This window comes from Schistocerca americana, unplaced genomic scaffold (assembly GCF_021461395.2).
Source record: "Schistocerca americana isolate TAMUIC-IGC-003095 unplaced genomic scaffold, iqSchAmer2.1 HiC_scaffold_415, whole genome shotgun sequence".
Lineage (NCBI taxonomy): Eukaryota > Metazoa > Arthropoda > Insecta > Orthoptera > Acrididae > Schistocerca > Schistocerca americana.
Window position 1 is genome coordinate 13128 of NW_025726143.1, and position 23500 is coordinate 36627.

Genomic DNA, 23500 nt, shown 5'->3' on the forward strand with positions numbered 1-23500 from the left:
CTTGCCAATTGTGGCTGCTAATCGTTGGCTCGTATCTGCCTTGACACATTTTCTGGCTGTGAATTATTCCACTTGCATGGCAGTGTGCGCATGTTGGTGTGTTAAAAATTCTGGAGGCGCTGGGTATCGATCCCAGTACCTCTCGCATGCTAAGCGAGCGCTCTACCATCTGAGCTACGCCCCCTGCTGACGAACTGCGCTACATACAGCCATATCAATGACACAGACCCTTGCACTCCCATTATTCCGCTGACAAACACTACTCTCAATGTGTCCGTGAGGGTGTCTTTCAGGTTTCCTGCATTCTGTATCGAATCGTAGTTGGCCAAAATCAAAGTGGCACGCACGACGTCGAAAATAGCGTTCGGCCAACGCTCTGAGGTAGACGAACGTGTTGTCCACTCTCTAGACTTCATTGAGGTTAGGCCGTTATACCTAAGGCAGATTTGCACTCGATGACACCTCGACAACAGCCGGTCCTCACATTTACGTCTTGCTCTCCTTACGTCAGTATACGAGTCTGTGACGCTGGCTTTGCAACATCTTGCGTGCCTTTAGGCTCGCCGCGACCAACACTTACCACGCACTGACCACAAAACGTGGAGGCGCCGGGGCTTGAACCCGGGACCTTTCACATGCAAAGCGAACGCTCTACCAACTGAGCTACGCCCCCAAGCACAACCAAGCTGCGCTGTTCTCCGTTCTTTGCTACTCTTATGTGCACGGACGCGATGGTTGGTTGGTTTGCAGGGGTGAAGGGACCAGAGTACAAAGGCGCGGACACGTTCACATACGCAAGAGTTCCAAGTAGTTTCGATGCTCTGGTATTACGACTGCAAATTCCGTCCGTTTTTAACGTCTTAAATTGAAGGGACAGTCACAAGTTGCTCCGTTTTCACTCCATGTCGACAATCACACAGCACCTGAGGTAACAAGCACATCTGAAGACCCATTGTGCACTCGACTGTTCATGCCAACTCACTGCCTCGCACTTTACTACTGTGTACCACTCTTGTCGTCCAACTGCAAAAGACTGGGCCACAACAACTTTCCGCGTCTCCATTGCACTGCGCAAACTACGAAACGCTCCCCAAACATGGCACTCACCCACGCAGACGACTTTTCCGACTTTACACGACGCTCACGCTAGTGACAGCCTTATTTAGAGCTTGACGTCGCACACAAGCGAATGAGCACATTTCGCCGACGACTTAGGCCGCCCTCCTAGTGTGGCTGTTCGGTGTCTGCAGGCAGCGAGGGGCTGCAAGCTTCCTGTGTTCGCGCCTATGTCACCTCTGCTTGCTTGTCAGAGACAGAGTATCGCAAAACATACAACTCACTCCATGAATTGATTGCTACGGCATCTGTCATCAGCAGTCACAACTAGCAACACCAGTAGCAGCCGACTGCACGTCAAGAATTGGAATGTGCAGTGGGATTTTTGTGAATTCGGCGCAAGGCTGATCTTTGCGACATAGGTTTGAGAATCTTATGGGAACACTTGTACTGTTTCTAAATTAAGTGTAGTGGTGGGAGGAGGGTGCTTCGTGCGCATTACAGCACGCTTGCCAATTGTGGCTGCTAATCGTTGGCTCGTATCTGCCTTGACACATTTTCTGGCTGTGAATTATTCCACTTGCATGGCAGTGTGCGCATGTTGGTGTGTTAAAAATTCTGGAGGCGCTGGGTATCGATCCCAGTACCTCTCGCATGCTAAGCGAGCGCTCTACCATCTGAGCTACGCCCCCTGCTGACGAACTGCGCTACATACAGCCATATCAATGACACAGACCCTTGCACTCCCATTATTCCGCTGACAAACACTACTCTCAATGTGTCCGTGAGGGTGTCTTTCAGGTTTCCTGCATTCTGTATCGAATCGTAGTTGGCCAAAATCAAAGTGGCACGCACGACGTCGAAAATAGCGTTCGGCCAACGCTCTGAGGTAGACGAACGTGTTGTCCACTCTCTAGACTTCATTGAGGTTAGGCCGTTATACCTAAGGCAGATTTGCACTCGATGACACCTCGACAACAGCCGGTCCTCACATTTACGTCTTGCTCTCCTTACGTCAGTATACGAGTCTGTGACGCTGGCTTTGCAACATCTTGCGTGCCTTTAGGCTCGCCGCGACCAACACTTACCACGCACTGACCACAAAACGTGGAGGCGCCGGGGCTTGAACCCGGGACCTTTCACATGCAAAGCGAACGCTCTACCAACTGAGCTACGCCCCCAAGCACAACCAAGCTGCGCTGTTCTCCGTTCTTTGCTACTCTTATGTGCACGGACGCGATGGTTGGTTGGTTTGCAGGGGTGAAGGGACCAGAGTACAAAGGCGCGGACACGTTCACATACGCAAGAGTTCCAAGTAGTTTCGATGCTCTGGTATTACGACTGCAAATTCCGTCCGTTTTTAACGTCTTAAATTGAAGGGACAGTCACAAGTTGCTCCGTTTTCACTCCATGTCGACAATCACACAGCACCTGAGGTAACAAGCACATCTGAAGACCCATTGTGCACTCGACTGTTCATGCCAACTCACTGCCTCGCACTTTACTACTGTGTACCACTCTTGTCGTCCAACTGCAAAAGACTGGGCCACAACAACTTTCCGCGTCTCCATTGCACTGCGCAAACTACGAAACGCTCCCCAAACATGGCACTCACCCACGCAGACGACTTTTCCGACTTTACACGACGCTCACGCTAGTGACAGCCTTATTTAGAGCTTGACGTCGCACACAAGCGAATGAGCACATTTCGCCGACGACTTAGGCCGCCCTCCTAGTGTGGCTGTTCGGTGTCTGCAGGCAGCGAGGGGCTGCAAGCTTCCTGTGTTCGCGCCTATGTCACCTCTGCTTGCTTGTCAGAGACAGAGTATCGCAAAACATACAACTCACTCCATGAATTGATTGCTACGGCATCTGTCATCAGCAGTCACAACTAGCAACACCAGTAGCAGCCGACTGCACGTCAAGAATTGGAATGTGCAGTGGGATTTTTGTGAATTCGGCGCAAGGCTGATCTTTGCGACATAGGTTTGAGAATCTTATGGGAACACTTGTACTGTTTCTAAATTAAGTGTAGTGGTGGGAGGAGGGTGCTTCGTGCGCATTACAGCACGCTTGCCAATTGTGGCTGCTAATCGTTGGCTCGTATCTGCCTTGACACATTTTCTGGCTGTGATATATTCCACTTGCATGGCAGTGTGCGCATGTTGGTGTGTTAAAAATTCTGGAGGCGCTGGGTATCGATCCCAGTACCTCTCGCATGCTAAGCGAGCGCTCTACCATCTGAGCTACGCCCCCTGCTGACGAACTGCGCTACATACAGCCATATCAATGACACAGACCCTTGCACTCCCATTATTCCGCTGACAAACACTACTCTCAATGTGTCCGTGAGGGTGTCTTTCAGGTTTCCTGCATTCTGTATCGAATCGTAGTTGGCCAAAATCAAAGTGGCACGCACGACGTCGAAAATAGCGTTCGGCCAACGCTCTGAGGTAGACGAACGTGTTGTCCACTCTCTAGACTTCATTGAGGTTAGGCCGTTATACCTAAGGCAGATTTGCACTCGATGACACCTCGACAACAGCCGGTCCTCACATTTACGTCTTGCTCTCCTTACGTCAGTATACGAGTCTGTGACGCTGGCTTTGCAACATCTTGCGTGCCTTTAGGCTCGCCGCGACCAACACTTACCACGCACTGACCACAAAACGTGGAGGCGCCGGGGCTTGAACCCGGGACCTTTCACATGCAAAGCGAACGCTCTACCAACTGAGCTACGCCCCCAAGCACAACCAAGCTGCGCTGTTCTCCGTTCTTTGCTACTCTTATGTGCACGGACGCGATGGTTGGTTGGTTTGCAGGGGTGAAGGGACCAGAGTACAAAGGCGCGGACACGTTCACATACGCAAGAGTTCCAAGTAGTTTCGATGCTCTGGTATTACGACTGCAAATTCCGTCCGTTTTTAACGTCTTAAATTGAAGGGACAGTCACAAGTTGCTCCGTTTTCACTCCATGTCGACAATCACACAGCACCTGAGGTAACAAGCACATCTGAAGACCCATTGTGCACTCGACTGTTCATGCCAACTCACTGCCTCGCACTTTACTACTGTGTACCACTCTTGTCGTCCAACTGCAAAAGACTGGGCCACAACAACTTTCCGCGTCTCCATTGCACTGCGCAAACTACGAAACGCTCCCCAAACATGCCACTCACCCACGCAGACGACTTTTCCGACTTTACACGACGCTCACGCAACGCTCACGCTAGTGACAGCCTTATTTAGAGCTTGACGTCGCACACAAGCGAATGAGCACATTTCGCCGACGACTTAGGCCGCCCTCCTAGTGTGGCTGTTCGGTGTCTGCAGGCAGCGAGGGGCTGCAAGCTTCCTGTGTTCGCGCCTATGTCACCTCTGCTTGCTTGTCAGAGACAGAGTATCGCAAAACATACAACTCACTCCATGAATTGATTGCTACGGCATCTGTCATCAGCAGTCACAACTAGCAACACCAGTAGCAGCCGACTGCACGTCAAGAATTGGAATGTGCAGTGGGATTTTTGTGAATTCGGCGCAAGGCTGATCTTTGCGACATAGGTTTGAGAATCTTATGGGAACACTTGTACTGTTTCTAAATTAAGTGTAGTGGTGGGAGGAGGGTGCTTCGTGCGCATTACAGCACGCTTGCCAATTGTGGCTGCTAATCGTTGGCTCGTATCTGCCTTGACACATTTTCTGGCTGTGATATATTCCACTTGCATGGCAGTGTGCGCATGTTGGTGTGTTAAAAATTCTGGAGGCGCTGGGTATCGATCCCAGTACCTCTCGCATGCTAAGCGAGCGCTCTACCATCTGAGCTACGCCCCCTGCTGACGAACTGCGCTACATACAGCCATATCAATGACACAGACCCTTGCACTCCCATTATTCCGCTGACAAACACTACTCTCAATGTGTCCGTGAGGGTGTCTTTCAGGTTTCCTGCATTCTGTATCGAATCGTAGTTGGCCAAAATCAAAGTGGCACGCACGACGTCGAAAATAGCGTTCGGCCAACGCTCTGAGGTAGACGAACGTGTTGTCCACTCTCTAGACTTCATTGAGGTTAGGCCGTTATACCTAAGGCAGATTTGCACTCGATGACACCTCGACAACAGCCGGTCCTCACATTTACGTCTTGCTCTCCTTACGTCAGTATACGAGTCTGTGACGCTGGCTTTGCAACATCTTGCGTGCCTTTAGGCTCGCCGCGACCAACACTTACCACGCACTGACCACAAAACGTGGAGGCGCCGGGGCTTGAACCCGGGACCTTTCACATGCAAAGCGAACGCTCTACCAACTGAGCTACGCCCCCAAGCACAACCAAGCTGCGCTGTTCTCCGTTCTTTGCTACTCTTATGTGCACGGACGCGATGGTTGGTTGGTTTGCAGGGGTGAAGGGACCAGAGTACAAAGGCGCGGACACGTTCACATACGCAAGAGTTCCAAGTAGTTTCGATGCTCTGGTATTACGACTGCAAATTCCGTCCGTTTTTAACGTCTTAAATTGAAGGGACAGTCACAAGTTGCTCCGTTTTCACTCCATGTCGACAATCACACAGCACCTGAGGTAACAAGCACATCTGAAGACCCATTGTGCACTCGACTGTTCATGCCAACTCACTGCCTCGCACTTTACTACTGTGTACCACTCTTGTCGTCCAACTGCAAAAGACTGGGCCACAACAACTTTCCGCGTCTCCATTGCACTGCGCAAACTACGAAACGCTCCCCAAACATGCCACTCACCCACGCAGACGACTTTTCCGACTTTACACGACGCTCACGCAACGCTCACGCTAGTGACAGCCTTATTTAGAGCTTGACGTCGCACACAAGCGAATGAGCACATTTCGCCGACGACTTAGGCCGCCCTCCTAGTGTGGCTGTTCGGTGTCTGCAGGCAGCGAGGGGCTGCAAGCTTCCTGTGTTCGCGCCTATGTCACCTCTGCTTGCTTGTCAGAGACAGAGTATCGCAAAACATACAACTCACTCCATGAATTGATTGCTACGGCATCTGTCATCAGCAGTCACAACTAGCAACACCAGTAGCAGCCGACTGCACGTCAAGAATTGGAATGTGCAGTGGGATTTTTGTGAATTCGGCGCAAGGCTGATCTTTGCGACATAGGTTTGAGAATCTTATGGGAACACTTGTACTGTTTCTAAATTAAGTGTAGTGGTGGGAGGAGGGTGCTTCGTGCGCATTACAGCACGCTTGCCAATTGTGGCTGCTAATCGTTGGCTCGTATCTGCCTTGACACATTTTCTGGCTGTGAATTATTCCACTTGCATGGCAGTGTGCGCATGTTGGTGTGTTAAAAATTCTGGAGGCGCTGGGTATCGATCCCAGTACCTCTCGCATGCTAAGCGAGCGCTCTACCATCTGAGCTACGCCCCCTGCTGACGAACTGCGCTACATACAGCCATATCAATGACACAGACCCTTGCACTCCCATTATTCCGCTGACAAACACTACTCTCAATGTGTCCGTGAGGGTGTCTTTCAGGTTTCCTGCATTCTGTATCGAATCGTAGTTGGCCAAAATCAAAGTGGCACGCACGACGTCGAAAATAGCGTTCGGCCAACGCTCTGAGGTAGACGAACGTGTTGTCCACTCTCTAGACTTCATTGAGGTTAGGCCGTTATACCTAAGGCAGATTTGCACTCGATGACACCTCGACAACAGCCGGTCCTCACATTTACGTCTTGCTCTCCTTACGTCAGTATACGAGTCTGTGACGCTGGCTTTGCAACATCTTGCGTGCCTTTAGGCTCGCCGCGACCAACACTTACCACGCACTGACCACAAAACGTGGAGGCGCCGGGGCTTGAACCCGGGACCTTTCACATGCAAAGCGAACGCTCTACCAACTGAGCTACGCCCCCAAGCACAACCAAGCTGCGCTGTTCTCCGTTCTTTGCTACTCTTATGTGCACGGACGCGATGGTTGGTTGGTTTGCAGGGGTGAAGGGACCAGAGTACAAAGGCGCGGACACGTTCACATACGCAAGAGTTCCAAGTAGTTTCGATGCTCTGGTATTACGACTGCAAATTCCGTCCGTTTTTAACGTCTTAAATTGAAGGGACAGTCACAAGTTGCTCCGTTTTCACTCCATGTCGACAATCACACAGCACCTGAGGTAACAAGCACATCTGAAGACCCATTGTGCACTCGACTGTTCATGCCAACTCACTGCCTCGCACTTTACTACTGTGTACCACTCTTGTCGTCCAACTGCAAAAGACTGGGCCACAACAACTTTCCGCGTCTCCATTGCACTGCGCAAACTACGAAACGCTCCCCAAACATGGCACTCACCCACGCAGACGACTTTTCCGACTTTACACGACGCTCACGCTAGTGACAGCCTTATTTAGAGCTTGACGTCGCACACAAGCGAATGAGCACATTTCGCCGACGACTTAGGCCGCCCTCCTAGTGTGGCTGTTCGGTGTCTGCAGGCAGCGAGGGGCTGCAAGCTTCCTGTGTTCGCGCCTATGTCACCTCTGCTTGCTTGTCAGAGACAGAGTATCGCAAAACATACAACTCACTCCATGAATTGATTGCTACGGCATCTGTCATCAGCAGTCACAACTAGCAACACCAGTAGCAGCCGACTGCACGTCAAGAATTGGAATGTGCAGTGGGATTTTTGTGAATTCGGCGCAAGGCTGATCTTTGCGACATAGGTTTGAGAATCTTATGGGAACACTTGTACTGTTTCTAAATTAAGTGTAGTGGTGGGAGGAGGGTGCTTCGTGCGCATTACAGCACGCTTGCCAATTGTGGCTGCTAATCGTTGGCTCGTATCTGCCTTGACACATTTTCTGGCTGTGATATATTCCACTTGCATGGCAGTGTGCGCATGTTGGTGTGTTAAAAATTCTGGAGGCGCTGGGTATCGATCCCAGTACCTCTCGCATGCTAAGCGAGCGCTCTACCATCTGAGCTACGCCCCCTGCTGACGAACTGCGCTACATACAGCCATATCAATGACACAGACCCTTGCACTCCCATTATTCCGCTGACAAACACTACTCTCAATGTGTCCGTGAGGGTGTCTTTCAGGTTTCCTGCATTCTGTATCGAATCGTAGTTGGCCAAAATCAAAGTGGCACGCACGACGTCGAAAATAGCGTTCGGCCAACGCTCTGAGGTAGACGAACGTGTTGTCCACTCTCTAGACTTCATTGAGGTTAGGCCGTTATACCTAAGGCAGATTTGCACTCGATGACACCTCGACAACAGCCGGTCCTCACATTTACGTCTTGCTCTCCTTACGTCAGTATACGAGTCTGTGACGCTGGCTTTGCAACATCTTGCGTGCCTTTAGGCTCGCCGCGACCAACACTTACCACGCACTGACCACAAAACGTGGAGGCGCCGGGGCTTGAACCCGGGACCTTTCACATGCAAAGCGAACGCTCTACCAACTGAGCTACGCCCCCAAGCACAACCAAGCTGCGCTGTTCTCCGTTCTTTGCTACTCTTATGTGCACGGACGCGATGGTTGGTTGGTTTGCAGGGGTGAAGGGACCAGAGTACAAAGGCGCGGACACGTTCACATACGCAAGAGTTCCAAGTAGTTTCGATGCTCTGGTATTACGACTGCAAATTCCGTCCGTTTTTAACGTCTTAAATTGAAGGGACAGTCACAAGTTGCTCCGTTTTCACTCCATGTCGACAATCACACAGCACCTGAGGTAACAAGCACATCTGAAGACCCATTGTGCACTCGACTGTTCATGCCAACTCACTGCCTCGCACTTTACTACTGTGTACCACTCTTGTCGTCCAACTGCAAAAGACTGGGCCACAACAACTTTCCGCGTCTCCATTGCACTGCGCAAACTACGAAACGCTCCCCAAACATGCCACTCACCCACGCAGACGACTTTTCCGACTTTACACGACGCTCACGCAACGCTCACGCTAGTGACAGCCTTATTTAGAGCTTGACGTCGCACACAAGCGAATGAGCACATTTCGCCGACGACTTAGGCCGCCCTCCTAGTGTGGCTGTTCGGTGTCTGCAGGCAGCGAGGGGCTGCAAGCTTCCTGTGTTCGCGCCTATGTCACCTCTGCTTGCTTGTCAGAGACAGAGTATCGCAAAACATACAACTCACTCCATGAATTGATTGCTACGGCATCTGTCATCAGCAGTCACAACTAGCAACACCAGTAGCAGCCGACTGCACGTCAAGAATTGGAATGTGCAGTGGGATTTTTGTGAATTCGGCGCAAGGCTGATCTTTGCGACATAGGTTTGAGAATCTTATGGGAACACTTGTACTGTTTCTAAATTAAGTGTAGTGGTGGGAGGAGGGTGCTTCGTGTGCATTACAGCACGCTTGCCAATTGTGGCTGCTAATCGTTGGCTCGTATCTGCCTTGACACATTTTCTGGCTGTGAATTATTCCACTTGCATGGCAGTGTGCGCATGTTGGTGTGTTAAAAATTCTGGAGGCGCTGGGTATCGATCCCAGTACCTCTCGCATGCTAAGCGAGCGCTCTACCATCTGAGCTACGCCCCCTGCTGACGAACTGCGCTACATACAGCCATATCAATGACACAGACCCTTGCACTCCCATTATTCCGCTGACAAACACTACTCTCAATGTGTCCGTGAGGGTGTCTTTCAGGTTTCCTGCATTCTGTATCGAATCGTAGTTGGCCAAAATCAAAGTGGCACGCACGACGTCGAAAATAGCGTTCGGCCAACGCTCTGAGGTAGACGAACGTGTTGTCCACTCTCTAGACTTCATTGAGGTTAGGCCGTTATACCTAAGGCAGATTTGCACTCGATGACACCTCGACAACAGCCGGTCCTCACATTTACGTCTTGCTCTCCTTACGTCAGTATACGAGTCTGTGACGCTGGCTTTGCAACATCTTGCGTGCCTTTAGGCTCGCCGCGACCAACACTTACCACGCACTGACCACAAAACGTGGAGGCGCCGGGGCTTGAACCCGGGACCTTTCACATGCAAAGCGAACGCTCTACCAACTGAGCTACGCCCCCAAGCACAACCAAGCTGCGCTGTTCTCCGTTCTTTGCTACTCTTATGTGCACGGACGCGATGGTTGGTTGGTTTGCAGGGGTGAAGGGACCAGAGTACAAAGGCGCGGACACGTTCACATACGCAAGAGTTCCAAGTAGTTTCGATGCTCTGGTATTACGACTGCAAATTCCGTCCGTTTTTAACGTCTTAAATTGAAGGGACAGTCACAAGTTGCTCCGTTTTCACTCCATGTCGACAATCACACAGCACCTGAGGTAACAAGCACATCTGAAGACCCATTGTGCACTCGACTGTTCATGCCAACTCACTGCCTCGCACTTTACTACTGTGTACCACTCTTGTCGTCCAACTGCAAAAGACTGGGCCACAACAACTTTCCGCGTCTCCATTGCACTGCGCAAACTACGAAACGCTCCCCAAACATGGCACTCACCCACGCAGACGACTTTTCCGACTTTACACGACGCTCACGCTAGTGACAGCCTTATTTAGAGCTTGACGTCGCACACAAGCGAATGAGCACATTTCGCCGACGACTTAGGCCGCCCTCCTAGTGTGGCTGTTCGGTGTCTGCAGGCAGCGAGGGGCTGCAAGCTTCCTGTGTTCGCGCCTATGTCACCTCTGCTTGCTTGTCAGAGACAGAGTATCGCAAAACATACAACTCACTCCATGAATTGATTGCTACGGCATCTGTCATCAGCAGTCACAACTAGCAACACCAGTAGCAGCCGACTGCACGTCAAGAATTGGAATGTGCAGTGGGATTTTTGTGAATTCGGCGCAAGGCTGATCTTTGCGACATAGGTTTGAGAATCTTATGGGAACACTTGTACTGTTTCTAAATTAAGTGTAGTGGTGGGAGGAGGGTGCTTCGTGCGCATTACAGCACGCTTGCCAATTGTGGCTGCTAATCGTTGGCTCGTATCTGCCTTGACACATTTTCTGGCTGTGATATATTCCACTTGCATGGCAGTGTGCGCATGTTGGTGTGTTAAAAATTCTGGAGGCGCTGGGTATCGATCCCAGTACCTCTCGCATGCTAAGCGAGCGCTCTACCATCTGAGCTACGCCCCCTGCTGACGAACTGCGCTACATACAGCCATATCAATGACACAGACCCTTGCACTCCCATTATTCCGCTGACAAACACTACTCTCAATGTGTCCGTGAGGGTGTCTTTCAGGTTTCCTGCATTCTGTATCGAATCGTAGTTGGCCAAAATCAAAGTGGCACGCACGACGTCGAAAATAGCGTTCGGCCAACGCTCTGAGGTAGACGAACGTGTTGTCCACTCTCTAGACTTCATTGAGGTTAGGCCGTTATACCTAAGGCAGATTTGCACTCGATGACACCTCGACAACAGCCGGTCCTCACATTTACGTCTTGCTCTCCTTACGTCAGTATACGAGTCTGTGACGCTGGCTTTGCAACATCTTGCGTGCCTTTAGGCTCGCCGCGACCAACACTTACCACGCACTGACCACAAAGCGTGGAGGCGCCGGGGCTTGAACCCGGGACCTTTCACATGCAAAGCGAACGCTCTACCAACTGAGCTACGCCCCCAAGCACAACCAAGCTGCGCTGTTCTCCGTTCTTTGCTACTCTTATGTGCACGGACGCGATGGTTGGTTGGTTTGCAGGGGTGAAGGGACCAGAGTACAAAGGCGCGGACACGTTCACATACGCAAGAGTTCCAAGTAGTTTCGATGCTCTGGTATTACGACTGCAAATTCCGTCCGTTTTTAACGTCTTAAATTGAAGGGACAGTCACAAGTTGCTCCGTTTTCACTCCATGTCGACAATCACACAGCACCTGAGGTAACAAGCACATCTGAAGACCCATTGTGCACTCGACTGTTCATGCCAACTCACTGCCTCGCACTTTACTACTGTGTACCACTCTTGTCGTCCAACTGCAAAAGACTGGGCCACAACAACTTTCCGCGTCTCCATTGCACTGCGCAAACTACGAAACGCTCCCCAAACATGCCACTCACCCACGCAGACGACTTTTCCGACTTTACACGACGCTCACGCAACGCTCACGCTAGTGACAGCCTTATTTAGAGCTTGACGTCGCACACAAGCGAATGAGCACATTTCGCCGACGACTTAGGCCGCCCTCCTAGTGTGGCTGTTCGGTGTCTGCAGGCAGCGAGGGGCTGCAAGCTTCCTGTGTTCGCGCCTATGTCACCTCTGCTTGCTTGTCAGAGACAGAGTATCGCAAAACATACAACTCACTCCATGAATTGATTGCTACGGCATCTGTCATCAGCAGTCACAACTAGCAACACCAGTAGCAGCCGACTGCACGTCAAGAATTGGAATGTGCAGTGGGATTTTTGTGAATTCGGCGCAAGGCTGATCTTTGCGACATAGGTTTGAGAATCTTATGGGAACACTTGTACTGTTTCTAAATTAAGTGTAGTGGTGGGAGGAGGGTGCTTCGTGCGCATTACAGCACGCTTGCCAATTGTGGCTGCTAATCGTTGGCTCGTATCTGCCTTGACACATTTTCTGGCTGTGAATTATTCCACTTGCATGGCAGTGTGCGCATGTTGGTGTGTTAAAAATTCTGGAGGCGCTGGGTATCGATCCCAGTACCTCTCGCATGCTAAGCGAGCGCTCTACCATCTGAGCTACGCCCCCTGCTGACGAACTGCGCTACATACAGCCATATCAATGACACAGACCCTTGCACTCCCATTATTCCGCTGACAAACACTACTCTCAATGTGTCCGTGAGGGTGTCTTTCAGGTTTCCTGCATTCTGTATCGAATCGTAGTTGGCCAAAATCAAAGTGGCACGCACGACGTCGAAAATAGCGTTCGGCCAACGCTCTGAGGTAGACGAACGTGTTGTCCACTCTCTAGACTTCATTGAGGTTAGGCCGTTATACCTAAGGCAGATTTGCACTCGATGACACCTCGACAACAGCCGGTCCTCACATTTACGTCTTGCTCTCCTTACGTCAGTATACGAGTCTGTGACGCTGGCTTTGCAACATCTTGCGTGCCTTTAGGCTCGCCGCGACCAACACTTACCACGCACTGACCACAAAACGTGGAGGCGCCGGGGCTTGAACCCGGGACCTTTCACATGCAAAGCGAACGCTCTACCAACTGAGCTACGCCCCCAAGCACAACCAAGCTGCGCTGTTCTCCGTTCTTTGCTACTCTTATGTGCACGGACGCGATGGTTGGTTGGTTTGCAGGGGTGAAGGGACCAGAGTACAAAGGCGCGGACACGTTCACATACGCAAGAGTTCCAAGTAGTTTCGATGCTCTGGTATTACGACTGCAAATTCCGTCCGTTTTTAACGTCTTAAATTGAAGGGACAGTCACAAGTTGCTCCGTTTTCACTCCATGTCGACAATCACACAGCACCTGAGGTAACAAGCACATCTGAAGACCCATTGTGCACTCGACTGTTCATGCCAACTCACTGCCTCGCACTTTACTACTGTGTACCACTCTTGTCGTCCAACTGCAAAAGACTGGGCCACAACAACTTTCCGCGTCTCCATTGCACTGCGCAAACTACGAAACGCTCCCCAAACATGGCACTCACCCACGCAGACGACTTTTCCGACTTTACACGACGCTCACGCTAGTGACAGCCTTATTTAGAGCTTGACGTCGCACACAAGCGAATGAGCACATTTCGCCGACGACTTAGGCCGCCCTCCTAGTGTGGCTGTTCGGTGTCTGCAGGCAGCGAGGGGCTGCAAGCTTCCTGTGTTCGCGCCTATGTCACCTCTGCTTGCTTGTCAGAGACAGAGTATCGCAAAACATACAACTCACTCCATGAATTGATTGCTACGGCATCTGTCATCAGCAGTCACAACTAGCAACACCAGTAGCAGCCGACTGCACGTCAAGAATTGGAATGTGCAGTGGGATTTTTGTGAATTCGGCGCAAGGCTGATCTTTGCGACATAGGTTTGAGAATCTTATGGGAACACTTGTACTGTTTCTAAATTAAGTGTAGTGGTGGGAGGAGGGTGCTTCGTGCGCATTACAGCACGCTTGCCAATTGTGGCTGCTAATCGTTGGCTCGTATCTGCCTTGACACATTTTCTGGCTGTGATATATTCCACTTGCATGGCAGTGTGCGCATGTTGGTGTGTTAAAAATTCTGGAGGCGCTGGGTATCGATCCCAGTACCTCTCGCATGCTAAGCGAGCGCTCTACCATCTGAGCTACGCCCCCTGCTGACGAACTGCGCTACATACAGCCATATCAATGACACAGACCCTTGCACTCCCATTATTCCGCTGACAAACACTACTCTCAATGTGTCCGTGAGGGTGTCTTTCAGGTTTCCTGCATTCTGTATCGAATCGTAGTTGGCCAAAATCAAAGTGGCACGCACGACGTCGAAAATAGCGTTCGGCCAACGCTCTGAGGTAGACGAACGTGTTGTCCACTCTCTAGACTTCATTGAGGTTAGGCCGTTATACCTAAGGCAGATTTGCACTCGATGACACCTCGACAACAGCCGGTCCTCACATTTACGTCTTGCTCTCCTTACGTCAGTATACGAGTCTGTGACGCTGGCTTTGCAACATCTTGCGTGCCTTTAGGCTCGCCGCGACCAACACTTACCACGCACTGACCACAAAACGTGGAGGCGCCGGGGCTTGAACCCGGGACCTTTCACATGCAAAGCGAACGCTCTACCAACTGAGCTACGCCCCCAAGCACAACCAAGCTGCGCTGTTCTCCGTTCTTTGCTACTCTTATGTGCACGGACGCGATGGTTGGTTGGTTTGCAGGGGTGAAGGGACCAGAGTACAAAGGCGCGGACACGTTCACATACGCAAGAGTTCCAAGTAGTTTCGATGCTCTGGTATTACGACTGCAAATTCCGTCCGTTTTTAACGTCTTAAATTGAAGGGACAGTCACAAGTTGCTCCGTTTTCACTCCATGTCGACAATCACACAGCACCTGAGGTAACAAGCACATCTGAAGACCCATTGTGCACTCGACTGTTCATGCCAACTCACTGCCTCGCACTTTACTACTGTGTACCACTCTTGTCGTCCAACTGCAAAAGACTGGGCCACAACAACTTTCCGCGTCTCCATTGCACTGCGCAAACTACGAAACGCTCCCCAAACATGCCACTCACCCACGCAGACGACTTTTCCGACTTTACACGACGCTCACGCTAGTGACAGCCTTATTTAGAGCTTGACGTCGCACACAAGCGAATGAGCACATTTCGCCGACGACTTAGGCCGCCCTCCTAGTGTGGCTGTTCGGTGTCTGCAGGCAGCGAGGGGCTGCAAGCTTCCTGTGTTCGCGCCTATGTCACCTCTGCTTGCTTGTCAGAGACAGAGTATCGCAAAACATACAACTCACTCCATGAATTGATTGCTACGGCATCTGTCATCAGCAGTCACAACTAGCAACACCAGTAGCAGCCGACTGCACGTCAAGAATTGGAATGTGCAGTGGGATTTTTGTGAATTCGGCGCAAGGCTGATCTTTGCGACATAGGTTTGAGAATCTTATGGGAACACTTGTACTGTTTCTAAATTAAGTGTAGTGGTGGGAGGAGGGTGCTTCGTGCGCATTACAGCACGCTTGCCAATTGTGGCTGCTAATCGTTGGCTCGTATCTGCCTTGACACATTTTCTGGCTGTGAATTATTCCACTTGCATGGCAGTGTGCGCATGTTGGTGTGTTAAAAATTCTGGAGGCGCTGGGTATCGATCCCAGTACCTCTCGCATGCTAAGCGAGCGCTCTACCATCTGAGCTACGCCCCCTGCTGACGAACTGCGCTACATACAGCCATATCAATGACACAGACCCTTGCACTCCCATTATTCCGCTGACAAACACTACTCTCAATGTGTCCGTGAGGGTGTCTTTCAGGTTTCCTGCATTCTGTATCGAATCGTAGTTGGCCAAAATCAAAGTGGCACGCACGACGTCGAAAATAGCGTTCGGCCAACGCTCTGAGGTAGACGAACGTGTTGTCCACTCTCTAGACTTCATTGAGGTTAGGCCGTTATACCTAAGGCAGATTTGCACTCGATGACACCTCGACAACAGCCGGTCCTCACATTTACGTCTTGCTCTCCTTACGTCAGTATACGAGTCTGTGACGCTGGCTTTGCAACATCTTGCGTGCCTTTAGGCTCGCCGCGACCAACACTTACCACGCACTGACCACAAAACGTGGAGGCGCCGGGGCTTGAACCCGGGACCTTTCACATGCAAAGCGAACGCTCTACCAACTGAGCTACGCCCCCAAGCACAACCAAGCTGCGCTGTTCTCCGTTCTTTGCTACTCTTATGTGCACGGACGCGATGGTTGGTTGGTTTGCAGGGGTGAAGGGACCAGAGTACAAAGGCGCGGACACGTTCACATACGCAAGAGTTCCAAGTAGTTTCGATGCTCTGGTATTACGACTGCAAATTCCGTCCGTTTTTAACGTCTTAAATTGAAGGGACAGTCACAAGTTGCTCCGTTTTCACTCCATGTCGACAATCACACAGCACCTGAGGTAACAAGCACATCTGAAGACCCATTGTGCACTCGACTGTTCATGCCAACTCACTGCCTCGCACTTTACTACTGTGTACCACTCTTGTCGTCCAACTGCAAAAGACTGGGCCACAACAACTTTCCGCGTCTCCATTGCACTGCGCAAACTACGAAACGCTCCCCAAACATGGCACTCACCCACGCAGACGACTTTTCCGACTTTACACGACGCTCACGCTAGTGACAGCCTTATTTAGAGCTTGACGTCGCACACAAGCGAATGAGCACATTTCGCCGACGACTTAGGCCGCCCTCCTAGTGTGGCTGTTCGGTGTCTGCAGGCAGCGAGGGGCTGCAAGCTTCCTGTGTTCGCGCCTATGTCACCTCTGCTTGCTTGTCAGAGACAGAGTATCGCAAAACATACAACTCACTCCATGAATTGATTGCTACGGCATCTGTCATCAGCAGTCACAACTAGCAACACCAGTAGCAGCCGACTGCACGTCAAGAATTGGAATGTGCAGTGGGATTTTTGTGAATTCGGCGCAAGGCTGATCTTTGCGACATAGGTTTGAGAATCTTATGGGAACACTTGTACTGTTTCTAAATTAAGTGTAGTGGTGGGAGGAGGGTGCTTCGTGCGCATTACAGCACGCTTGCCAATTGTGGCTGCTAATCGTTGGCTCGTATCTGCCTTGACACATTTTCTGGCTGTGATATATTCCACTTGCATGGCAGTGTGCGCATGTTGGTGTGTTAAAAATTCTGGAGGCGCTGGGTATCGATCCCAGTACCTCTCGCATGCTAAGCGAGCGCTCTACCATCTGAGCTACGCCCCCTGCTGACGAACTGCGCTACATACAGCCATATCAATGACACAGACCCTTGCACTCCCATTATTCCGCTGACAAACACTACTCTCAATGTGTCCGTGAGGGTGTCTTTCAGGTTTCCTGCATTCTGTATCGAATCGTAGTTGGCCAAAATCAAAGTGGCACGCACGACGTCGAAAATAGCGTTCGGCCAACGCTCTGAGGTAGACGAACGTGTTGTCCACTCTCTAGACTTCATTGAGGTTAGGCCGTTATACCTAAGGCAGATTTGCACTCGATGACACCTCGACAACAGCCGGTCCTCACATTTACGTCTTGCTCTCCTTACGTCAGTATACGAGTCTGTGACGCTGGCTTTGCAACATCTTGCGTGCCTTTAGGCTCGCCGCGACCAACACTTACCACGCACTGACCACAAAACGTGGAGGCGCCGGGGCTTGAACCCGGGACCTTTCACATGCAAAGCGAACGCTCTACCAACTGAGCTACGCCCCCAAGCACAACCAAGCTGCGCTGTTCTCCGTTCTTTGCTACTCTTATGTGCACGGACGCGATGGTTGGTTGGTTTGCAGGGGTGAAGGGACCAGAGTACAAAGGCGCGGACACGTTCACATACGCAAGAGTTCCAAGTAGTTTCGATGCTCTGGTATTACGACTGCAAATTCCGTCCGTTTTTAACGTCTTAAATTGAAGGGACAGTCACAAGTTGCTCCGTTTTCACTCCATGTCGACAATCACACAGCACCTGAGGTAACAAGCACATCTGAAGACCCATTGTGCACTCGACTGTTCATGCCAACTCACTGCCTCGCACTTTACTACTGTGTACCACTCTTGTCGTCCAACTGCAAAAGACTGGGCCACAACAACTTTCCGCGTCTCCATTGCACTGCGCAAACTACGAAACGCTCCCCAAACATGCCACTCACCCACGCAGACGACTTTTCCGACTTTACACGACGCTCACGCAACGCTCACGCTAGTGACAGCCTTATTTAGAGCTTGACGTCGCACACAAGCGAATGAGCACATTTCGCCGACGACTTAGGCCGCCCTCCTAGTGTGGCTGTTCGGTGTCTGCAGGCAGCGAGGGGCTGCAAGCTTCCTGTGTTCGCGCCTATGTCACCTCTGCTTGCTTGTCAGAGACAGAGTATCGCAAAACATACAACTCACTCCATGAATTGATTGCTACGGCATCTGTCATCAGCAGTCACAACTAGCAACACCAGTAGCAGCCGACTGCACGTCAAGAATTGGAATGTGCAGTGGGATTTTTGTGAATTCGGCGCAAGGCTGATCTTTGCGACATAGGTTTGAGAATCTTATGGGAACACTTGTACTGTTTCTAAATTAAGTGTAGTGGTGGGAGGAGGGTGCTTCGTGCGCATTACAGCACGCTTGCCAATTGTGGCTGCTAATCGTTGGCTCGTATCTGCCTTGACACATTTTCTGGCTGTGAATTATTCCACTTGCATGGCAGTGTGCGCATGTTGGTGTGTTAAAAATTCTGGAGGCGCTGGGTATCGATCCCAGTACCTCTCGCATGCTAAGCGAGCGCTCTACCATCTGAGCTACGCCCCCTGCTGACGAACTGCGCTACATACAGCCATATCAATGACACAGACCCTTGCACTCCCATTATTCCGCTGACAAACACTACTCTCAATGTGTCCGTGAGGGTGTCTTTCAGGTTTCCTGCATTCTGTATCGAATCGTAGTTGGCCAAAATCAAAGTGGCACGCACGACGTCGAAAATAGCGTTCGGCCAACGCTCTGAGGTAGACGAACGTGTTGTCCACTCTCTAGACTTCATTGAGGTTAGGCCGTTATACCTAAGGCAGATTTGCACTCGATGACACCTCGACAACAGCCGGTCCTCACATTTACGTCTTGCTCTCCTTACGTCAGTATACGAGTCTGTGACGCTGGCTTTGCAACATCTTGCGTGCCTTTAGGCTCGCCGCGACCAACACTTACCACGCACTGACCACAAAACGTGGAGGCGCCGGGGCTTGAACCCGGGACCTTTCACATGCAAAGCGAACGCTCTACCAACTGAGCTACGCCCCCAAGCACAACCAAGCTGCGCTGTTCTCCGTTCTTTGCTACTCTTATGTGCACGGACGCGATGGTTGGTTGGTTTGCAGGGGTGAAGGGACCAGAGTACAAAGGCGCGGACACGTTCACATACGCAAGAGTTCCAAGTAGTTTCGATGCTCTGGTATTACGACTGCAAATTCCGTCCGTTTTTAACGTCTTAAATTGAAGGGACAGTCACAAGTTGCTCCGTTTTCACTCCATGTCGACAATCACACAGCACCTGAGGTAACAAGCACATCTGAAGACCCATTGTGCACTCGACTGTTCATGCCAACTCACTGCCTCGCACTTTACTACTGTGTACCACTCTTGTCGTCCAACTGCAAAAGACTGGGCCACAACAACTTTCCGCGTCTCCATTGCACTGCGCAAACTACGAAACGCTCCCCAAACATGGCACTCACCCACGCAGACGACTTTTCCGACTTTACACGACGCTCACGCTAGTGACAGCCTTATTTAGAGCTTGACGTCGCACACAAGCGAATGAGCACATTTCGCCGACGACTTAGGCCGCCCTCCTAGTGTGGCTGTTCGGTGTCTGCAGGCAGCGAGGGGCTGCAAGCTTCCTGTGTTCGCGCCTATGTCACCTCTGCTTGCTTGTCAGAGACAGAGTATCGCAAAACATACAACTCACTCCATGAATTGATTGCTACGGCATCTGTCATCAGCAGTCACAACTAGCAACACCAGTAGCAGCCGACTGCACGTCAAGAATTGGAATGTGCAGTGGGATTTTTGTGAATTCGGCGCAAGGCTGATCTTTGCGACATAGGTTTGAGAATCTTATGGGAACACTTGTACTGTTTCTAAATTAAGTGTAGTGGTGGGAGGAGGGTGCTTCGTGCGCATTACAGCACGCTTGCCAATTGTGGCTGCTAATCGTTGGCTCGTATCTGCCTTGACACATTTTCTGGCTGTGAATTATTCCACTTGCATGGCAGTGTGCGCATGTTGGTGTGTTAAAAATTCTGGAGGCGCTGGGTATCGATCCCAGTACCTCTCGCATGCTAAGCGAGCGCTCTACCATCTGAGCTACGCCCCCTGCTGACGAACTGCGCTACATACAGCCATATCAATGACACAGACCCTTGCACTCCCATTATTCCGCTGACAAACACTACTCTCAATGAGTCCGTGAGGGTGTCTTTCAGGTTTCCTGCATTCTGTATCGAATCGTAGTTGGCCAAAATCAAAGTGGCACGCACGACGTCGAAAATAGCGTTCGGCCAACGCTCTGAGGTAGACGAACGTGTTGTCCACTCTCTAGACTTCATTGAGGTTAGGCCGTTATACCTAAGGCAGATTTGCACTCGATGACACCTCGACAACAGCCGGTCCTCACATTTACGTCTTGCTCTCCTTACGTCAGTATACGAGTCTGTGACGCTGGCTTTGCAACATCTTGCGTGCCTTTAGGCTCGCCGCGACCAACACTTACCACGCACTGACCACAAAACGTGGAGGCGCCGGGGCTTGAACCCGGGACCTTTCACATGCAAAGCGAACGCTCTACCAACTGAGCTACGCCCCCAAGCACAACCAAGCTGCGCTGTTCTCCGTTCTTTGCTACTCTTATGTGCACGGACGCGATGGTTGGTTGGTTTGCAGGGGTGAAGGGACCAGAGTACAAAGGCGCGGACACGTTCACATACGCAAGAGTTCCAAGTAGTTTCGATGCTCTGGTATTACGACTGCAAATTCCGTCCGTTTTTAACGTCTTAAATTGAAGGGACAGTCACAAGTTGCTCCGTTTTCACTCCATGTCGACAATCACACAGCACCTGAGGTAACAAGCACATCTGAAGACCCATTGTGCACTCGACTGTTCATGCCAACTCACTGCCTCGCACTTTACTACTGTGTACCACTCTTGTCGTCCAACTGCAAAAGACTGGGCCACAACAACTTTCCGCGTCTCCATTGCACTGCGCAAACTACGAAACGCTCCCCAAACATGGCACTCACCCACGCAGACGACTTTTCCGACTTTACACGACGCTCACGCTAGTGACAGCCTTATTTAGAGCTTGACGTCGCACACAAGCGAATGAGCACATTTCGCCGACGACTTAGGCCGCCCTCCTAGTGTGGCTGTTCGGTGTCTGCAGGCAGCGAGGGGCTGCAAGCTTCCTGTGTTCGCGCCTATGTCACCTCTGCTTGCTTGTCAGAGACAGAGTATCGCAAAACATACAACTCACTCCATGAATTGATTGCTACGGCATCTGTCATCAGCAGTCACAACTAGCAACACCAGTAGCAGCCGACTGCACGTCAAGAATTGGAATGTGCAGTGGGATTTTTGTGAATTCGGCGCAAGGCTGATCTTTGCGACATAGGTTTGAGAATCTTATGGGAACACTTGTACTGTTTCTAAATTAAGTGTAGTGGTGGGAGGAGGGTGCTTCGTGCGCATTACAGCACGCTTGCCAATTGTGGCTGCTAATCGTTGGCTCGTATCTGCCTTGACACATTTTCTGGCTGTGAATTATTCCACTTGCATGGCAGTGTGCGCATGTTGGTGTGTTAAAAATTCTGGAGGCGCTGGGTATCGATCCCAGTACCTCTCGCATGCTAAGCGAGCGCTCTACCATCTGAGCTACGCCCCCTGCTGACGAACTGCGCTACATACAGCCATATCAATGACACAGACCCTTGCACTCCCATTATTCCGCTGACAAACACTACTCTCAATGAGTCCGTGAGGGTGTCTTTCAGGTTTCCTGCATTCTGTATCGAATCGTAGTTGGCCAAAATCAAAGTGGCACGCACGACGTCGAAAATAGCGTTCGGCCAACGCTCTGAGGTAGACGAACGTGTTGTCCACTCTCTAGACTTCATTGAGGTTAGGCCGTTATACCTAAGGCAGATTTGCACTCGATGACACCTCGACAACAGCCGGTCCTCACATTTACGTCTTGCTCTCCTTACGTCAGTATACGAGTCTGTGACGCTGGCTTTGCAACATCTTGCGTGCCTTTAGGCTCGCCGCGACCAACACTTACCACGCACTGACCACAAAACGTGGAGGCGCCGGGGCTTGAACCCGGGACCTTTCACATGCAAAGCGAACGCTCTACCAACTGAGCTACGCCCCCAAGCACAACCAAGCTGCGCTGTTCTCCGTTCTTTGCTACTCTTATGTGCACGGACGCGATGGTTGGTTGGTTTGCAGGGGTGAAGGGACCAGAGTACAAAGGCGCGGACACGTTCACATACGCAAGAGTTCCAAGTAGTTTCGATGCTCTGGTATTACGACTGCAAATTCCGTCCGTTTTTAACGTCTTAAATTGAAGGGACAGTCACAAGTTGCTCCGTTTTCACTCCATGTCGACAATCACACAGCACCTGAGGTAACAAGCACATCTGAAGACCCATTGTGCACTCGACTGTTCATGCCAACTCACTGCCTCGCACTTTACTACTGTGTACCACTCTTGTCGTCCAACTGCAAAAGACTGGGCCACAACAACTTTCCGCGTCTCCATTGCACTGCGCAAACTACGAAACGCTCCCCAAACATGGCACTCACCCACGCAGACGACTTTTCCGACTTTACACGACGCTCACGCTAGTGACAGCCTTATTTAGAGCTTGACGTCGCACACAAGCGAATGAGCACATTTCGCCGACGACTTAGGCCGCCCTCCTAGTGTGGCTGTTCGGTGTCTGCAGGCAGCGAGGGGCTGCAAGCTTCCTGTGTTCGCGCCTATGTCACCTCTGCTTGCTTGTCAGAGACAGAGTATCGCAAAACATACAACTCACTCCATGAATTGATTGCTACGGCATCTGTCATCAGCAGTCACAACTAGCAACACCAGTAGCAGCCGACTGCACGTCAAGAATTGGAATGTGCAGTGGGATTTTTGTGAATTCGGCGCAAGGCTGATCTTTGCGACATAGGTTTGAGAATCTTATGGGAACACTTGTACTGTTTCTAAATTAAGTGTAGTGGTGGGAGGAGGGTGCTTCGT

General features: G+C 51.0%; 30 non-coding genes across 30 annotated transcripts; all 30 read right to left on the minus strand.

The window, feature by feature from the left end:
• Positions 1-111: 111 nt before the first annotated feature.
• Trnaa-agc lies at positions 112-184 on the minus strand. The gene has a single exon. It is a non-coding gene; the product is annotated as a tRNA-Ala (tRNA).
• A 416-nt stretch (positions 185-600) lies between these two features.
• Trnaa-ugc lies at positions 601-673 on the minus strand. The gene has a single exon. It is a non-coding gene; the product is annotated as a tRNA-Ala (tRNA).
• Positions 674-1675: 1002 nt separating this feature from the next.
• Positions 1676-1748, minus strand: Trnaa-agc. The gene has a single exon. It is a non-coding gene; the product is annotated as a tRNA-Ala (tRNA).
• Positions 1749-2164: 416 nt separating this feature from the next.
• Trnaa-ugc lies at positions 2165-2237 on the minus strand. Its single transcript has one exon. It is a non-coding gene; the product is annotated as a tRNA-Ala (tRNA).
• Positions 2238-3239: 1002 nt separating this feature from the next.
• On the minus strand, positions 3240-3312 carry Trnaa-agc. The gene has a single exon. It is a non-coding gene; the product is annotated as a tRNA-Ala (tRNA).
• A 416-nt stretch (positions 3313-3728) lies between these two features.
• On the minus strand, positions 3729-3801 carry Trnaa-ugc. The gene has a single exon. It is a non-coding gene; the product is annotated as a tRNA-Ala (tRNA).
• Positions 3802-4814: 1013 nt separating this feature from the next.
• On the minus strand, positions 4815-4887 carry Trnaa-agc. The gene has a single exon. It is a non-coding gene; the product is annotated as a tRNA-Ala (tRNA).
• Positions 4888-5303: 416 nt separating this feature from the next.
• Positions 5304-5376, minus strand: Trnaa-ugc. Its single transcript has one exon. It is a non-coding gene; the product is annotated as a tRNA-Ala (tRNA).
• Positions 5377-6389: 1013 nt separating this feature from the next.
• Positions 6390-6462, minus strand: Trnaa-agc. Its single transcript has one exon. It is a non-coding gene; the product is annotated as a tRNA-Ala (tRNA).
• A 416-nt stretch (positions 6463-6878) lies between these two features.
• On the minus strand, positions 6879-6951 carry Trnaa-ugc. Its single transcript has one exon. It is a non-coding gene; the product is annotated as a tRNA-Ala (tRNA).
• Positions 6952-7953: 1002 nt separating this feature from the next.
• On the minus strand, positions 7954-8026 carry Trnaa-agc. Its single transcript has one exon. It is a non-coding gene; the product is annotated as a tRNA-Ala (tRNA).
• A 416-nt stretch (positions 8027-8442) lies between these two features.
• On the minus strand, positions 8443-8515 carry Trnaa-ugc. Its single transcript has one exon. It is a non-coding gene; the product is annotated as a tRNA-Ala (tRNA).
• Positions 8516-9528: 1013 nt separating this feature from the next.
• Positions 9529-9601, minus strand: Trnaa-agc. Its single transcript has one exon. It is a non-coding gene; the product is annotated as a tRNA-Ala (tRNA).
• A 416-nt stretch (positions 9602-10017) lies between these two features.
• On the minus strand, positions 10018-10090 carry Trnaa-ugc. The gene has a single exon. It is a non-coding gene; the product is annotated as a tRNA-Ala (tRNA).
• A 1002-nt stretch (positions 10091-11092) lies between these two features.
• Trnaa-agc lies at positions 11093-11165 on the minus strand. Its single transcript has one exon. It is a non-coding gene; the product is annotated as a tRNA-Ala (tRNA).
• A 416-nt stretch (positions 11166-11581) lies between these two features.
• On the minus strand, positions 11582-11654 carry Trnaa-ugc. The gene has a single exon. It is a non-coding gene; the product is annotated as a tRNA-Ala (tRNA).
• Positions 11655-12667: 1013 nt separating this feature from the next.
• Positions 12668-12740, minus strand: Trnaa-agc. The gene has a single exon. It is a non-coding gene; the product is annotated as a tRNA-Ala (tRNA).
• A 416-nt stretch (positions 12741-13156) lies between these two features.
• Positions 13157-13229, minus strand: Trnaa-ugc. The gene has a single exon. It is a non-coding gene; the product is annotated as a tRNA-Ala (tRNA).
• Positions 13230-14231: 1002 nt separating this feature from the next.
• Positions 14232-14304, minus strand: Trnaa-agc. The gene has a single exon. It is a non-coding gene; the product is annotated as a tRNA-Ala (tRNA).
• A 416-nt stretch (positions 14305-14720) lies between these two features.
• Positions 14721-14793, minus strand: Trnaa-ugc. The gene has a single exon. It is a non-coding gene; the product is annotated as a tRNA-Ala (tRNA).
• A 1002-nt stretch (positions 14794-15795) lies between these two features.
• Trnaa-agc lies at positions 15796-15868 on the minus strand. Its single transcript has one exon. It is a non-coding gene; the product is annotated as a tRNA-Ala (tRNA).
• A 416-nt stretch (positions 15869-16284) lies between these two features.
• Trnaa-ugc lies at positions 16285-16357 on the minus strand. Its single transcript has one exon. It is a non-coding gene; the product is annotated as a tRNA-Ala (tRNA).
• Positions 16358-17359: 1002 nt separating this feature from the next.
• Trnaa-agc lies at positions 17360-17432 on the minus strand. The gene has a single exon. It is a non-coding gene; the product is annotated as a tRNA-Ala (tRNA).
• A 416-nt stretch (positions 17433-17848) lies between these two features.
• Trnaa-ugc lies at positions 17849-17921 on the minus strand. Its single transcript has one exon. It is a non-coding gene; the product is annotated as a tRNA-Ala (tRNA).
• A 1013-nt stretch (positions 17922-18934) lies between these two features.
• On the minus strand, positions 18935-19007 carry Trnaa-agc. Its single transcript has one exon. It is a non-coding gene; the product is annotated as a tRNA-Ala (tRNA).
• A 416-nt stretch (positions 19008-19423) lies between these two features.
• Trnaa-ugc lies at positions 19424-19496 on the minus strand. Its single transcript has one exon. It is a non-coding gene; the product is annotated as a tRNA-Ala (tRNA).
• Positions 19497-20498: 1002 nt separating this feature from the next.
• On the minus strand, positions 20499-20571 carry Trnaa-agc. The gene has a single exon. It is a non-coding gene; the product is annotated as a tRNA-Ala (tRNA).
• A 416-nt stretch (positions 20572-20987) lies between these two features.
• Trnaa-ugc lies at positions 20988-21060 on the minus strand. The gene has a single exon. It is a non-coding gene; the product is annotated as a tRNA-Ala (tRNA).
• A 1002-nt stretch (positions 21061-22062) lies between these two features.
• Positions 22063-22135, minus strand: Trnaa-agc. The gene has a single exon. It is a non-coding gene; the product is annotated as a tRNA-Ala (tRNA).
• Positions 22136-22551: 416 nt separating this feature from the next.
• Positions 22552-22624, minus strand: Trnaa-ugc. The gene has a single exon. It is a non-coding gene; the product is annotated as a tRNA-Ala (tRNA).
• Positions 22625-23500: the final 876 nt, after the last annotated feature.